The sequence below is a fragment of the Rhinopithecus roxellana genome, chromosome 2 (genome assembly GCF_007565055.1).
Source record: "Rhinopithecus roxellana isolate Shanxi Qingling chromosome 2, ASM756505v1, whole genome shotgun sequence".
Taxonomy (NCBI): domain Eukaryota; kingdom Metazoa; phylum Chordata; class Mammalia; order Primates; family Cercopithecidae; genus Rhinopithecus; species Rhinopithecus roxellana.
In genome coordinates, this window is record NC_044550.1 from 10,590,689 (window position 1) to 10,605,168 (window position 14,480).

The following is a 14,480-nucleotide window of genomic DNA, read 5'->3' on the forward strand; positions in this document are numbered from 1 at the left end:
GTATTAGCAATAGCTTAAGTGAGACAGCTCATGCAATTACTGAACATATATGAAAGGCAATGAGGAATTAAATGCAGAGGTTTTTTAAATTCCTGAATTTTTGTGACTCTTTCTGAAGAAAAGGAGCAGAAAAGAAAGCTCTGCAGTTTGGTAAAGAAACGTCATTTGGTTCTATGAAGGCTTTACTGTGATTCTCACTCCAACTTTAAAAATATGTTTTCATCTTTAGGGGGCATTTATGAGTAATCACAAAGTAAATTATGTGCAAGAAGGTGAAATAAAGAGTACTTCCTAAAGGGGCAAGGTGGAGACGGATGGCTGCAAAGGGCCTCCTCAGCTCAACTCCCCCATGGCGGGGCGGGGGGTGGGGGACAGGGCGGGGAGCAGAGGGTGAGCGGGCAGTCGGGGTACCTGCCATCCCAGCAGACATTCTGGTCAGCATCCTCCATTTCCATAGCAAAAAACCATCACTGCGTTTGTTAAGTTGTCATTTCCTGAAGGAAAGCACCTGTCACCCTCCTCATTTTCCCTGCTCTGGGCAGTTCCACAGAGTGTAATCTTGCACTGCGATTCCCGGCAGCTAAGATAACTGAGTTTTCAGAAAACCAGGGGAAAGAGTCCATCAAAGAACCCCACATCCGGAGATGGGTATTCCACACAACTAGTTTTGTGGAAGTGGAAAGCAGTCACAAGAGAGGCATTTCTGTATGTTTGGGGAAAGTGTTGAGGAATGTGACACGCGATAAAGTCTTAGACGTGAACCCCAGAAAGAGTGTCTCACCAAAAAAAAGAATTTGCTTCCTTTAAGTAGAAATTCTAACACCCACTGTGTTTCTCCTTTTAATTTGGTTTCCAGGAAGCTCATTATAAATGTAATGCTCAAATAACCTCAGTAGCCTAAGTTATTTGGCATGATTGCCCCCTTCCTCCATATAGTTTTTGTGATTTATTTGTATTTTATCAGTCCTATTGCCTACATATACATTTTGTTACAACCTTCCTTACATGCTTTTTGCCTGTATTTAGAGTACAGTTGGGGGAAAAAAAAGAAACAATCTGTGATGCCTTAAATGAATTTTTTTTTTTGAGACAGAGTCTCACTCTTATCACCCAGGCTGGAGTGCAAAGGCGTGATCTCAGCTCACTGCAACCTCCGCCTTCCAGGTTCAAGCAATTCTCCTGCCTCAGCCTCCTGAGTAGCTGGGATTACAAGTGCCCGCCACCATGCCCAGCTAATTTCTGTATTTTTAGTAGAGACGGGGTTTCACCATGTTGGCCAGGCTGGTCTCGAACTCCTGACCTCAAGTGATCCGCCTGCCTTGGGCTCCCAAAGTGCTGGGATTACAGGTGTGAGCTACTGCGCTGGGCCATGAAATTTATATATACTATACCTATTCATAAGATGGTATTTTTTCCTGAAGATTTCTCAAAAAATAAGTTTAATGTTGGAACCCTATTCGTTACAGCATAACACGCTAGACATAAGCTGCGGGAGTGTGAATGAACAAAGTATCTATTTGAATTCACAGGATTCTAGACTACAGTAGGCAGACATTCCTGTTCCCTATCACAGATAAAGATACTTATGATAGGAATTCTTCACTTCCTTTTTTTAGTCACTGGGATCCTTTAGGACTCTGATTTTTAAAAGCCATGAAACTTTTTCCCCAGAAAAGGATGTGTACTCTCACACAATGTTTGACGTATATTTTCTGGGCATTCACAGATCCCTGGCCCCATCTGGGTTCCTTCTTGCTACAGAAATGGCAGGTAAAATAAGTCTCCTCTGGAGGCAACCACATGGAGTCCCTTCTGAGCCCAGCACAGGGAGCTACAGGTTCCTAACCCCCTTATCTCTCCCCAGTCAATCACCACGGAGAGGAACAGTCTTCTGTGAAAATCCCAACCCTGGTAGGTGGCAGTGGAAGAACGAGGCCCAGGTCTCCTGACCCCAATAAGGATGCTGATGATTTTCATCCTCTCCACTGTTCAGAGGCAGCATGCTTCTCTGCAGGAAAAAGAAAAAAAAAATCCACAACATGTTGCCACCTTTAGGGGGGAAACAGATTATGCAAATGCAGTGCTGTGTTTTTAACCACTATAAACCTCACTGTGCCTTCTTCATCAGTCTCTCTCCTCGACGGTTCTCTCTGACTTGAAGTTGAGGACTTTTCCCACTAAGTCCACAACCTTCTACTCGCCCTCAGAGAGATGTTCATTTCTTCTTTTCCCCACCACACCCTCTAAATTCTTTTCTGTCACTCGCACAGGGGGAAAAAAAAAAACCTGCAGTTACTAACACATGGCACTTATTTCTGCTTACTGAGCAAGGCATCTCTTATCATAAAAACCAAACTTTACCTCTCACTCCCTTGCACAAGACTTACTTACATTTAGAGGGTTTTAGGTAGCAAGTCAGGATTAGACTAAGAAACCACAGTGGTCTAGAGGGTAATAACAGGAATGGAAGCAAAAAAAACGAAAAGAAAAAAACCCAACAGCTACCACCACTAGACCAAGATTTTCAATCCCAACTGCAACATTTAAATTCAACTAAAAAACCTTAAAAATACATACACACTGCTGTCCAAGCCCCATGCCTGACTATTTAGGTCAGATTTGCTGGGGGTGAGCTCTGGGTGTTGGAGTTTTTAAAGCTCCTGTGTTACTCTGTTGTGCAGCCACAGTGGGGCACACCCAACCCTGACCACTGGCTAGGGGAGAGGGCCAGGGTACTGCTGGGAATGCTGGAGGGAAAACCAGATGGCATTGCTGCTTGTCCCTTTTTGCTGGTCCTCCTGGGTAGACATAATCACCCAAGTCAGGTGTGTACAGGTAGCCTATTCTCTGAACAACAGTGGCAACAGCCAGCAGTCCCTGTAACACAGGACACAAGAGCCGGGCAGTGAAGGAAGCTCCCCGTGAGCACTGCCCCGAATCCAGTCTCCATCCTCTCGTGTCCAGGTGCACGTCTACTCTGCTCAGGCTTTCCTTTGCAACGTATTGAAGGGCAACGTCTCTAGGCGCTTGATTACTCTCATCACCACCACCTCTCAGTTCAGGGGTAACGTCCCAAACTCCCCTTCCCTGGGTGGTCAAGGCATTATTTGTCCCTTACCTAGGGAGGCAAGAAGACCCCACCCCCAGAAAGGCAGGTCTGGGAGAGACCAGGGGAGACAGGGCTGAGCCTGAGGGACAGTGAGTTGAAGAATTCTAAGCAGAAGGGGAGGACAAAGGTAAGTCAGAGGCTGCCTGACTGATTTCTCTGGCTTCATGAGCACAATGCCTTGCCTCTTTCAAGCAGGCTCCTCATTTAACACAAACAGGCTAATATAATTCGCAGAGGCATTAGCCCAGCTGCTGTACAGGAGAGGCCCTGGGCCTACACAGCCCTCTCCCCCTCTGAGCTCATCTTAGTCCACTCTGTGTCACTGTGACAGAATACCACAGACTGGGCAAGCTGTAAAGAAATCAACTCATTTCTCACAGTTGTGAAGGCTGGGAAACCCAATACTGAGGAGCTGCCATTTTCAAAGGACCTTCTTGTTGCATCATCCCACAGTGGAAGGCAAAAGATGAGGGGCAGCAAGAGATCGAACCCAGCCTCAAGCCCTTTTATAATTAGCATTGTCCTCATGAGGGGGAGCCCTGACGACCTAAACACCTTCCACTAGGCTCCACCTCCCATCACGGTTGCACTGGGGAGTAAGTTTCCAACATATGCTCTTTGGGGGACACATTCAAACCATAGGAGAGCTCTATTCAGTTGCTACCAGTAGGAAAAATCTTTCTTTAACAACTTAATGACAGGTAAATCAACTCCAACTTCCTTCCTATTTGAGGTTCAAAATTATCTACATAAGTAGGCCCTTCATGGTGAGCAGGGCTGGCCCTGGCCATCTTACAGGTACCTTCAATTACTACCCCACACAGCACTCAGGCGAAGAGCTGGCGCTCAGCACGTATCTGTCAAGTGAATGAACTGGTTCCAAGAAGCATATTCAAGCGTATGTACAAAGAGTGGCCTATTCATTTAGGGCTACAGTAGGAATATAAAATGCTCTGTGGTGGCCCTTCATTATACACCTCTGTTAGCTAACAACTCACTTAGGGCCGCTAACCCACCCTAATGCTGTTCAGGGAGGAACAAGGACTAATGTGGTAGGCAGTACCTTGGCATCTTCCCCCGTGCTCTTTTTAGTACTAAACTCCCCTAGTTCTAGTCAGGCATGTGATTCCCCCTACCCCGCTCCCCAGGTATAGACCATATTTCCTAGGCTCCCTGGGAACTAGGTTTGTTCCTCTGACTACACCATGATGTGATATGACTCGATGTGATGTGTCCAACTTCAAGGTCACTCTCTTAAAGACACAGCCACTTGCACCACTGGCTTGAGACATGGTGATGAATGGAGCCATCCGGACAGCCAGGCATGGAGGAAGGCAGAGGAACTCCTCCAACCCGGACTTCTTACCTCTGGACTATGATCTGAGGACTCACTGTACTACTCAGGGATGCCCTTGTCACAGGAGAGATTAGTCCACACCCTAACATATTCCAGAAGGAATATGAGAACCTGTTTTCCAACCCTGAAACAAGCTTCTCATTTGTCTAGGGCAAGTGAGTTAGCCTCCCCCTTGCACAGTTTCCTCCTTTATAAACTGGAGATGAAAGCACCCGGTCAATTTTATTAATACTAAGAATCAACTATTAAAGCACAAATGCATTGAAATGTGATGTGAGGCAGCCTCTGTGAATGAAACTATATCCAGGCAGCACACACTGGTGGGAAGTACTGCCCCAGAAGGAAACCTGCCCTACAGGAATATTACTATTTTTGACAAGAAGCTGAAACGTGAGCTCAGCATAGCATTATTCTAAAATAATGAAAACATGCCAGATGCTTACCAACATGAATTGTACACACTGATTGCCCAAATATGTCCATTAAAACTAATAACACGCCAGGGGAGAAAATAGGCTGCCTCGTCTATGAAGTGGACCAATCATGGTTTCAATTGTGCTTTACCAGGTAAGAACAGGGCCTTCCCAGGCAAGAACGTGGAACCCAGAAGTCACTGAGGTTTGTCCCAGGCAGGGCTATCACCAGCCCTTTTGGCACCTCTGAAGGAAGGAGTCGAGAAACGGGCCTGGTGATTTGCTTGCATAAGAAACAGAAAAGAACACCCTCGTCCTCCAGACTGACCCAGCTCCATCCCCTGGGCTGGGCTGTGGAGCTCCAAGAGTGGGCTGCATTTCAGTGGATTCCACCTTCACTTGCCCTTCAGCCAGGAGCCCTTGTGTAGGGAACCACCTCACAACTGCATGCAGGGCCTGGTCCCAAATTTATAATACACGTGGCATTATTATCAATAATGTAGTTAGAACTAATGTTTCCTAGGAATTCTAATTCTACAGAGACAATGTCACCTGTCAGTAAATCTGCCAGAATTCCCTCACTGGAAACTGAGGTATATTTTATTCCAAAGAATAACTAAGTGAACGTTCTTTCCCATCTCTCTTCCATCTGAAGAGAGGAGAAGCAGGAGGAAGAGGAGGGGGAGGAGGATGGGGAGGGGAAGGGAGGAGTGGGGAAGAGGAGAAGGAGGAAGAAGAAAGCAAGTTCCAAGAAATACAAAAGGGTTGTAGGTGAATGAAGGCTTACAGCCCAGTCCTGCAAGCAGCAGACAGGGTGAAAAGGCTGGAAAATAACAGCCAAACATCAAGGGATTTGCAAGAACAATGATATATCCTTCAATTAAACTCTTTTGCTTAAACTAATCTTTCAGTTCTTGTCATGTTCTCAAATGAAATCCATTTACAACTCCCAACGTAAAGCCATCAGACACCCTAGAATTTGCTTAGCAGACCTAAACAGTGACACTGCTGTAACTGGCAAGGACCCCTTTTCTTTTAAAGGGACATTTTGGCAAGTCATTTCACAACCGTGACACTAAGGAGCACAGAATAGACACAGCAGGCCACCTGCCATCTCTGCTAGGAGCACCACCCTCTCCCGCTCCCTGTGGGGCTCCCCCTCTTCCCCATCTCTGGCCACAAGTCCCAATCATCTCAGCTCTTCAAACCCACCAAGCCCTTTCCACATCAGGTCTCCCCTACTCTGTCCCCTCAGCCTGAAATGCTTCTCCCTCCCCTCACAGGGATAACCGCTCCATCCCTGAGTTTTCAGCTGCAGTCTCACTTCCTCAGAGCAGCCTTCTCGTCCATCAAAACTACACTCTTCCTGCCAGTCTCTTGCCCCGTGTTTTATTTTTTCTCCATAGCACTTATCACAATTTACAATTACGGTTTTTTCCCCCTGCAGTGTTTATCATCTGGCTTCCTCACAGACGTACACACCAAGAAGTCAAAAATCATTTCTGTCCTCTTCACCATTTTAGACAGGTGCCCAGGCCCAGAACTGGAGATTAAGTCACATATACATCTGGGCTGAGGTCAAAATCTTTTTTTTTTTTTTTTAATTCCACAGGTGATTCAGATGCACAATGCCCTTTTGAGAGGAGTACTAACATGACATTTTCCTAGCAAATTAATATACTGAAACACCAAGTAAATCACTCCATATGAAAGAAAAAATTTACAGTAATGCTACAATTCCTGATAAGCACAATCTCTTCATAAAGCAGCAGGCTTACAAATGTTGCCTATGCTCTCTCTTATGGTATTTCCAGATATGTTTACTAGACCATAAATTATTGTAATAAAACCTACCCAGGATATTATGGTTTCAACAAGCACACAGAAAAGGTATTTTACAAATGAACAAGAATCCATATATACTAAGCTAGTTTAGTAGTTGCAACCATTTTATCCATAATCCTGTGCTCTCTAATTATGCAAATATGGCCTCTGCAAAACAAGGTCCAAAATCCCTTCCCTTATAATGCAGCAGGGTCCCAGACTGCTTACTTCAATGAGTGTTAATATGCCAACCTTTCCCCATAAAATTTTCTAGTCCCTATTGTAAACATCAAAGTATCTGCCAAACAACCAAAAAAAACAAAAAAACAAAACAAAAAAAAAGGTGACTGATGCAATCCAGTCCTAAGCTATTCCTTGGTGGTGGTTACAGCATAAATTATTACAGGTTGATATTGAGGGTGGGGAAGATAGCTGCTGGTTGATGGATTTTAAAATGCATGGTTGCTGTTACTACTAAATACCAGTTTTTCATTTCAAAGATTCCCCGCCAAAATGACTCACGCTGTATTTTCACATTGCTTTCCAATTTTATCCCTCCCTAAGTACAACCAATTATCACTTCCTTCCTTTATCTAGTTGGCTAAATGGCCCCTTGCATCACTTTATCCTCTCCTTATTTCTGGAACTCTTTTTCTACCAGAGCCCTTCACTCTGAAATTTTTCCAAACCACCACCAACTGCCTAAACAATGATTTCATTTTCAAGAAAGTAGTTTAGCAGTGGCTTGATATCTCAAAGCACAAATGAGTTTTACAGTCTTCAGAGTTTTCAAAAGTCATTTGGTGTTATTCATCTGCAGTTTGTAAGTGTAGATGCAGAAAACTGAAAAGAACTGCCTAAGACTTTGGCGTCTCATGTCTAAATCAAGAATTCTGCCTGGGGCCTTACTCTTTAGTCCCATAAGTCAGACTCCCACCAGGCTCCCCCTCTTCAATTCAGTCATGAGCCTGCCACCCCCACAGGACCTTCTGAGAGAAATGGACCCAGGCTGTTCTACATATGGGGGACAAAGGTTTCCACACCTTGTGAAACCCTAGGCCCAGCCAATTGGACCCAAAGTGAACACGTGACCCAGAACAGCCAATGCAAACCCAGCTCAGCAGGGCCCTCCAAGAGGTCAAGAGGGGCTTGAGCCACTCTTGTTTTTTAAAGTTCCCAATAATGTTAGAAATAAGAAAACGACAAAACATTTTAATGCCTATATTGAACAAATTAACATATCTACCATCCAAACACTTATAACTAATTATGCTCTTCATAAGGCAGTTACAAGATTTATAAAATGTATGAATTCACAGTGCACTGCTGGCAGAATGTCTATTAATAAGAAACATATTTAAATCTGGATGACGAATGTCATCTTTCAATCCTGCCAGTTTGTCTCTGTGACTAAATGTACAAGTTCATGTGGAAACAACATGAAGGAATAAATCTGATGTCCTTCATGAATGTGAGGCCCAAGCTAAAGACCATCATAGCCAACAGCTGCCACCATCCTCCCTGATATATACACTATGCCCTGTTGGCCCACAACATAGGGTAACATATTTAATTCAAATGTCTACTTCAACAGAGATGATGGCAATTAGCGAGGCCCATCACAGTCACCGTAGCAGAAATTTCAAGGAGGAAAGAGTCACTAACCCCTCAGTGCTGCCCTGGATCTGGAACCACCTGACAGCCCATACCTGTGTGGTCCAGCCATGAGCCACAGTTCATATCCTCAGATATTCTCAAGATTCTCATCTGCCTTGCCACATGTAACCTGCTATGAAAACCCCTGCTACAGAGTTTTTGTGCCTTGGGACCAAGAGAGCCTAATGCCACAACCTTCCTACAACTGGAGAGGCTGCCCCTGTGCAAAATTCACACAAGCCTGGAAACCTCAGGGACAATGACGATACAGTACTGTTCCCTCTCTCTTAGCAAACTGTTCCCACCTTTATGGTTGTCATCGCCCCTTCTTTCCTATCATTTTGTTCTCAGTCCCTCAGCTTATCTTCACTAAAAATGTCCCATGTTTGACTATCGTTATTTCTGGATTCTCAAATGCAGAGATTTTCGAACAATGCTTTTAGGGAAAAGAAAAAACCTGGCATTAAACACACACGTTGATGGCCAGGCGCATGGTGGCCCATGCCTGTAATTCTAGTACTTTGGGAGGCCAAGGCAGGCAGATCACTTGAGGTCAGGAGTTTGAGACCAGCCTGGCCAACATGGCGAAACCCCATCTCTACTAAAAATACCAAAATTAGCAGGGCGTAGTAATGTACGCCTGTAATCCCAGCTACTCAGGAGGTTGAGGCAGAATTGCTTGAACCCAGGGAGCGGAGGCTACAGTAAGCTGAGATCACGCCACTGCACTCCAGCCTTGGCAACAGAGCAAGACTCCATCTCAAAATATGCGTGTGTGGGGCGGCGGGGAGGGAATTGATTGTTAGACTCATCGGAATTCCAGTCATGTTTAGTTAATGCCTTAGAATGAACCAAAGAGGGTAAGTGTGTCACACTTACAATGAGGGGGAACAGGTGGAATTAAAGGAGAAATGGCCAAATCTGGAAGGCAACAAAGTTCTGCGAAATGTCAGGGCACACAGCAAGAAAAGAAGCAGAACAAATGAAATCAAAAGGAAATGACGAAGATGCTAAGATTCAACTGCCAGTGCACACACCACCCCAGAGAGTGTTTCCAATTTCCCAGGGCTCTGCAGAAGAATCTTATCCAAGCACCAGGTGGTTCTGCAAGGCCCCTCCTTCTGCTTGCCCTTTCCCCTCACTATGGTTTCTCAGTCCCACATTAGCTCAACCCACTTGGCCCTCGCTTCCCTTGCAATTCCCCGGAATCCACATCACTCCTCAGAACCATACCTCTGCTTCCCTCTTGGAGATTAAAACCTCAGAGAAAAGGAATTGTGGGGGCGGAGATAAGAGGTGACCTCTTATGAAGAAAGCTTCTGGGGCTTCAGCTCGGCCTCTGAGAAACAACCCATGTTTACACCGACCACGACGAAAAGGAAACTCATGGCTCCTGGAGTTTGTGCTATCTTGAAATAATGCTTTGAAACATGGGTGATGGCATTTCAGCATCGAACAGGTCAAGGGGAAGTTAAAGTGAGATCTTTACCTAGTGTCACTCTGACAAGAGCTGTTTAAAAACAAAACAAAACAAAACCAGCCCAAGAGGCGCTGGATGTCAAGATGAACAAGGCAGAGCCTACGCTCTCAAGGGGAGCATAGTGCCCAGCTTCAGACTCACCCTGAAACATTTTTGGGCCTCAATCTCCTCCTCTTAGTATGAAGGGACTCTAGTGCCACTGTAATAATACGTTTCTATAAGTCGACACCATGCTTTTCATACTTTACCTCTCAAATAGTTGCAACCAGTATTGTTCCAACAACAAATGGGACGAGATCACTTACAAGAGGGAGGGAAAATATGGGTCCTTCTCTCCATAAAATAACGACACACGCTAATTCCCAAATTCTTGAATACTAGATATTGAGAAGTTTCATTTAAATTTTTTTTTTTTTTGAAACAGAGTCTTGCTCTGCAGCCTTGACCTCCTGGGCTCAAGCCATCTTCCTACCTCGACCTCCCGAGTAGCTGGGACTACAAGTGTGTGCCATCATGCCTGGCTAATTCTTTTTATTTTTTGTAGAGACTGGGTTTCGCCATGTTGCCCAGTTTAGTCTTGAACTCCTAAGCTCAAGTAATCCACCTGCCTTGGCCTCCCAAAATACTGGGATTAGAGTTCACATATATCTTTAAGAAAGAATTTATGAACAAAAGAAAGGGTCTAAGTTTCGCTTACACAGAAGTAAAATTTGTGGGACTCACTATTCAAAAAAAAAAAAACAAATACCAAAATACATGTATACCTAAAAATTATTTAATCAGATTTGGACATCAGAGATCATCTCACATCTATGGTATCATCTAGTCTGGCCTCTTCATTTTATACATAACAAAAGTTAGGCACAAAGAGATTAAGTAATTCGCCCAAGGACACCCAGCTAGTACGTAAGGCAGGACAAACAGCAGAGCCTCGCCAAGAATGATTTAATTATTCCAAAAAGGTATCAGAGGATGTTAGCAAAGTCTGGGATAAGCTCCTAGTCTTTGGAGGCTAATGTCAAAGAGGACAGCCAAGCCCTCCCACAAAGCACGGCTTACTGCTCTACACAAGCCAGAATTCAGGCTGATCAGTGTAGGATACATGTATCTTTGGCTCCCACATTCATGCATTTCCATCATGCCAAAGGTGGCACAAGTCCTGCAAGGCACAGTAGCTGTGACACCCCTTCTAAAATAGGCCAACAGCTCCAAAGTGGTCACAGCCTTCTCAGATTGCAGGCCCCGTTTCCCACCTCACTGTTGTTATTGTACCACACACAATCACCTCACCAAACCATAGGAAGCCAAAGCTTGTGGTGCCAGCCCACCAGCTGAGCAGCAGCAGCTGCCCCAAAGACATCACCCCAGGACCTCACTTCCTGTTCTGGCACTCAAGCCTGTATCCATGCCAATTCAGGGTCTGGCCCATCATTTTCAAAGCTAGAGCTGGACAGGCCCCAGATATCCAAGAAACCATCTGTTCTAGAATTCTCCCTCCTCCAACTTCACTTCACAACAGGCCATGGCATCTGCCACTGTCCTTGGTCTTCTGAACAGAGGGTGTGGAGCTCTTGTACACAACCTTGGAGAGGAACCAGCTCATTCTGACCCTGTCCGGAAAGGGAAGAACCACTGTTTTTTAATCAAACATCCTGAAACAAACAGGTCCATGCATTCTATCTGGCAACTTTAACTACCACAGATGTTAGAAAAATGTAGAAAAGTGCATTTAACTTTCCAAAGTCCGAGAATTCTGAACCATTTCTCCTTTACAATTTATATTTATTCTTTAATAAATGCTTTTCAAAAAAAAAAGTCGCCAATATAAAGCAAAGACAAGGTAGGAATAATCACACTATTAACGTACTAATACCTCAGACCTAAAGCACTGTGAACTTACTTTCCAATTAAGAGCAAAACCAGAAAAAAAATCAAGCATTCTTTGAAAGCCATTCAAGTACTACTATATACAAATTCTAAGTAAACCCCTAGCAATTACATTTGTATAATACCAGTCGTAATAACTAATATTGATTGAGCTTCGCTATGTGGCAAACTGTACTAGGCTCTTTGTATGTATGATTCACTAAATTCTTCTAACACCTCTGTTATTACCCCCTCCTTTTTTTAAGCAAAGGAAGCCTATGGAGGATAGCTAACTTGCCTAAGGTCATATCAATAAACGGTGTCAGGGTCAAGGTTCAAACCTAGGTCCACCGGACTCCAAAGCCAGTGTTTTTCATATTATACCACACTGCCTTGAGGTCTGTAGTGTGTAGGAGCAAAAACTAAAACTGAATTTTAATTTAGTGAGCAGCATCACCTTTCATTTTAAGAGGTTCTGTGTAACTGACTGCCCTGAAAATTTACAGGCAAAGATGGGGAAATTGGCCCTCATCTAACAAGTCTATAGCATAGCTATAAAGCAGCTGTGCAGAAGCCAGGGGGGACAAGCGAATCGTGTGCTTGCAAGGCTATACATGCTTCTGCCTCAGACTTGAAATTTTTTTAAAAAATGGGGAGCCAAGGAGACAGGAGAGATAATCTTTTTCTAAATTCTACAGGGAGTATTAAATAAACATGATCAGCTCCATAAAGCTCTGATAAAGTCAGTCATTGAAACTAAGAAACCGTATCTCCTACTACCTCCCATTCTTCACCCAACAAGTATAAAAATCCATGAGCACACACCCAAACTCTATTAGTATTAGCCTATTTAAACCTTAAACTTTTAATTCTGCTTCTTCTCTTTTGGGAAATTCATTCAGGAAACATTTGGCTTTGCTTATACTTCTGTTGCTGTATTTTATTGCATTGGGTGGCAGCTCTCAGACATCTCGTGCAGTATCAATAATCACAAGGCAGCCTCAGATTTACTGCTAAACTGATATCATGAGCATGAAACAATAAACCTAGAGGCCATTGGGCATATTTGCTGTTGATCATGCTTGGATCAGCTGCACAAGCTTGTGATGTTTATGTATAAGCAAATGGCTTCCTTGATGCTCTACCTTTTCTAATTCTTCCCAGTCAACTTTCACTTCCAAGTCTTACAAACCATCTATGAGCCAGCTCCTGTGCTAGCTGCTGGCAATACTGTAGTGAGCAAAACGAGCTTACTGCCTATTTAAAAAGGCAGAAGTCAATCAAATAACGATGCAAAGGAGTGAGTAATTAGAAAAGGGCACCGTGAAGGAATACAGACTGACGAGTGTCCATCTGTTCAGGCTGCTATAATAAAAACACTATAAACTGTGTAACTTATAAACAACAGAAATGTATTCCTCACAGTTCTGGAGGTGGGGAGGTCCAAAATCAAGGCTCCAGGAGATTCAGGGTCTGGTGAGGGTCATCTCTGCTTTTCAGATGGCACCCTCTCACTGTGTCCTCACATGTTTGGAAGGGGCAAACAAGCTTCCTCAGCCTCGGTTATAAAGGCACTAATCCAATTTCACCCTTAGGATCTAATCACCTCCTAAAAGCCTCATATTATTGCATTGAATACTAGGTTTCAACACATGAATTCCGGGAGATACAAACATTCAGACGTAGCATGGAGAATTTGGGCAGTTTTTCAACATGGCTGCAAATTCTGAAACTCCTCCCGCTGAGAGGTGAGGTCTATGTCCCCTAACTCATGAATATAGGTAGCCTTATGACAGCTTCAACCAACAGAACATGTTGGAAATGACGCTATGTAACTTTAGTGCTAGGTCATAAGAGGCCATGCAGCTTCTTTAGCTCACTCTTGGAGCCCTGAACTTTCCTGTGAGAAGCCCGACCACCTGGAGGCCACCCAGCCATGAGGAAGTCTAAGCCACATGAAGGAACCACAATAGGAGCCATGGTCAACAGTCCTGGCTGAGGCTGGTCTTGGAGTCATCCCAGTCCAGACACCAGGCATACACGCCTGAGGAAGCTCCCTTATGATTCCGGCCTCCAGCTGTTCACATTTTCCCGTCATGGAGCACAGACAAGCCTTCTTCACTAGGCCGTCTTGATTCCTGACCTGCCGAGTCCACAAGCGTAACAGAGTGGTTGCTGTTTAACACCACGGTGTTTAGGAGTGCTTTGTCACACAGCAGTCGACAACGAGAACAAAAGTGCTGCATATAACAGAGGCTGCCTTGTGCCAGGAAGTCACGCGAGCACTCTCCATGAAAGTAGCATTAGGGCTGCGATCTGAAGGGTGAAAAGACCTCCATCAATAGAAAGAGAGGGAGAAGCAGGCTGTAGGCACAGGCCCTGCAATCAGAGGGAGTGTGGCTGGCACAGAAAAAGCAGCACAGAGTGAGGGGAGAGTAAAAAGGCTGACAAGGTAGGCAGGGATCAGACCACATTGGTTGCTTTGCTGGTATGGTGCTTGACAGCACTTAGAAGTCCCTGGAGGGGTTGTCTATATATTTTTTTAATTGAAAATTCATATAACATAAAAGTCACTATTCTGGGTTGAACTGCATATCCCCAAAATTCATATGTTGAAGTCATTACCAGCACCTCACAATGTGACTTTATTTGGAAATAGAGTCATTGCAGGTATACTTAATTAAGAGATCGTTCAGGGTAGATCCTAATCCAGTATGACTGTGTCTTTATAAAAAGATGAAATTTGGACCACACACACACACACACACACACATG

The 14,480-nt window shown here is 44.3% G+C and overlaps 1 protein-coding gene across 2 annotated transcripts in view; it reads right to left on the reverse strand.

Moving 5' to 3' along the window:
* The window catches only part of TSPAN5 (tetraspanin 5), a 186,496-nt gene that overhangs the window by 133,620 nt on the left and 38,396 nt on the right, over window positions 1-14,480 (reverse strand). The gene's annotated exons all lie outside the window — the stretch shown is intronic.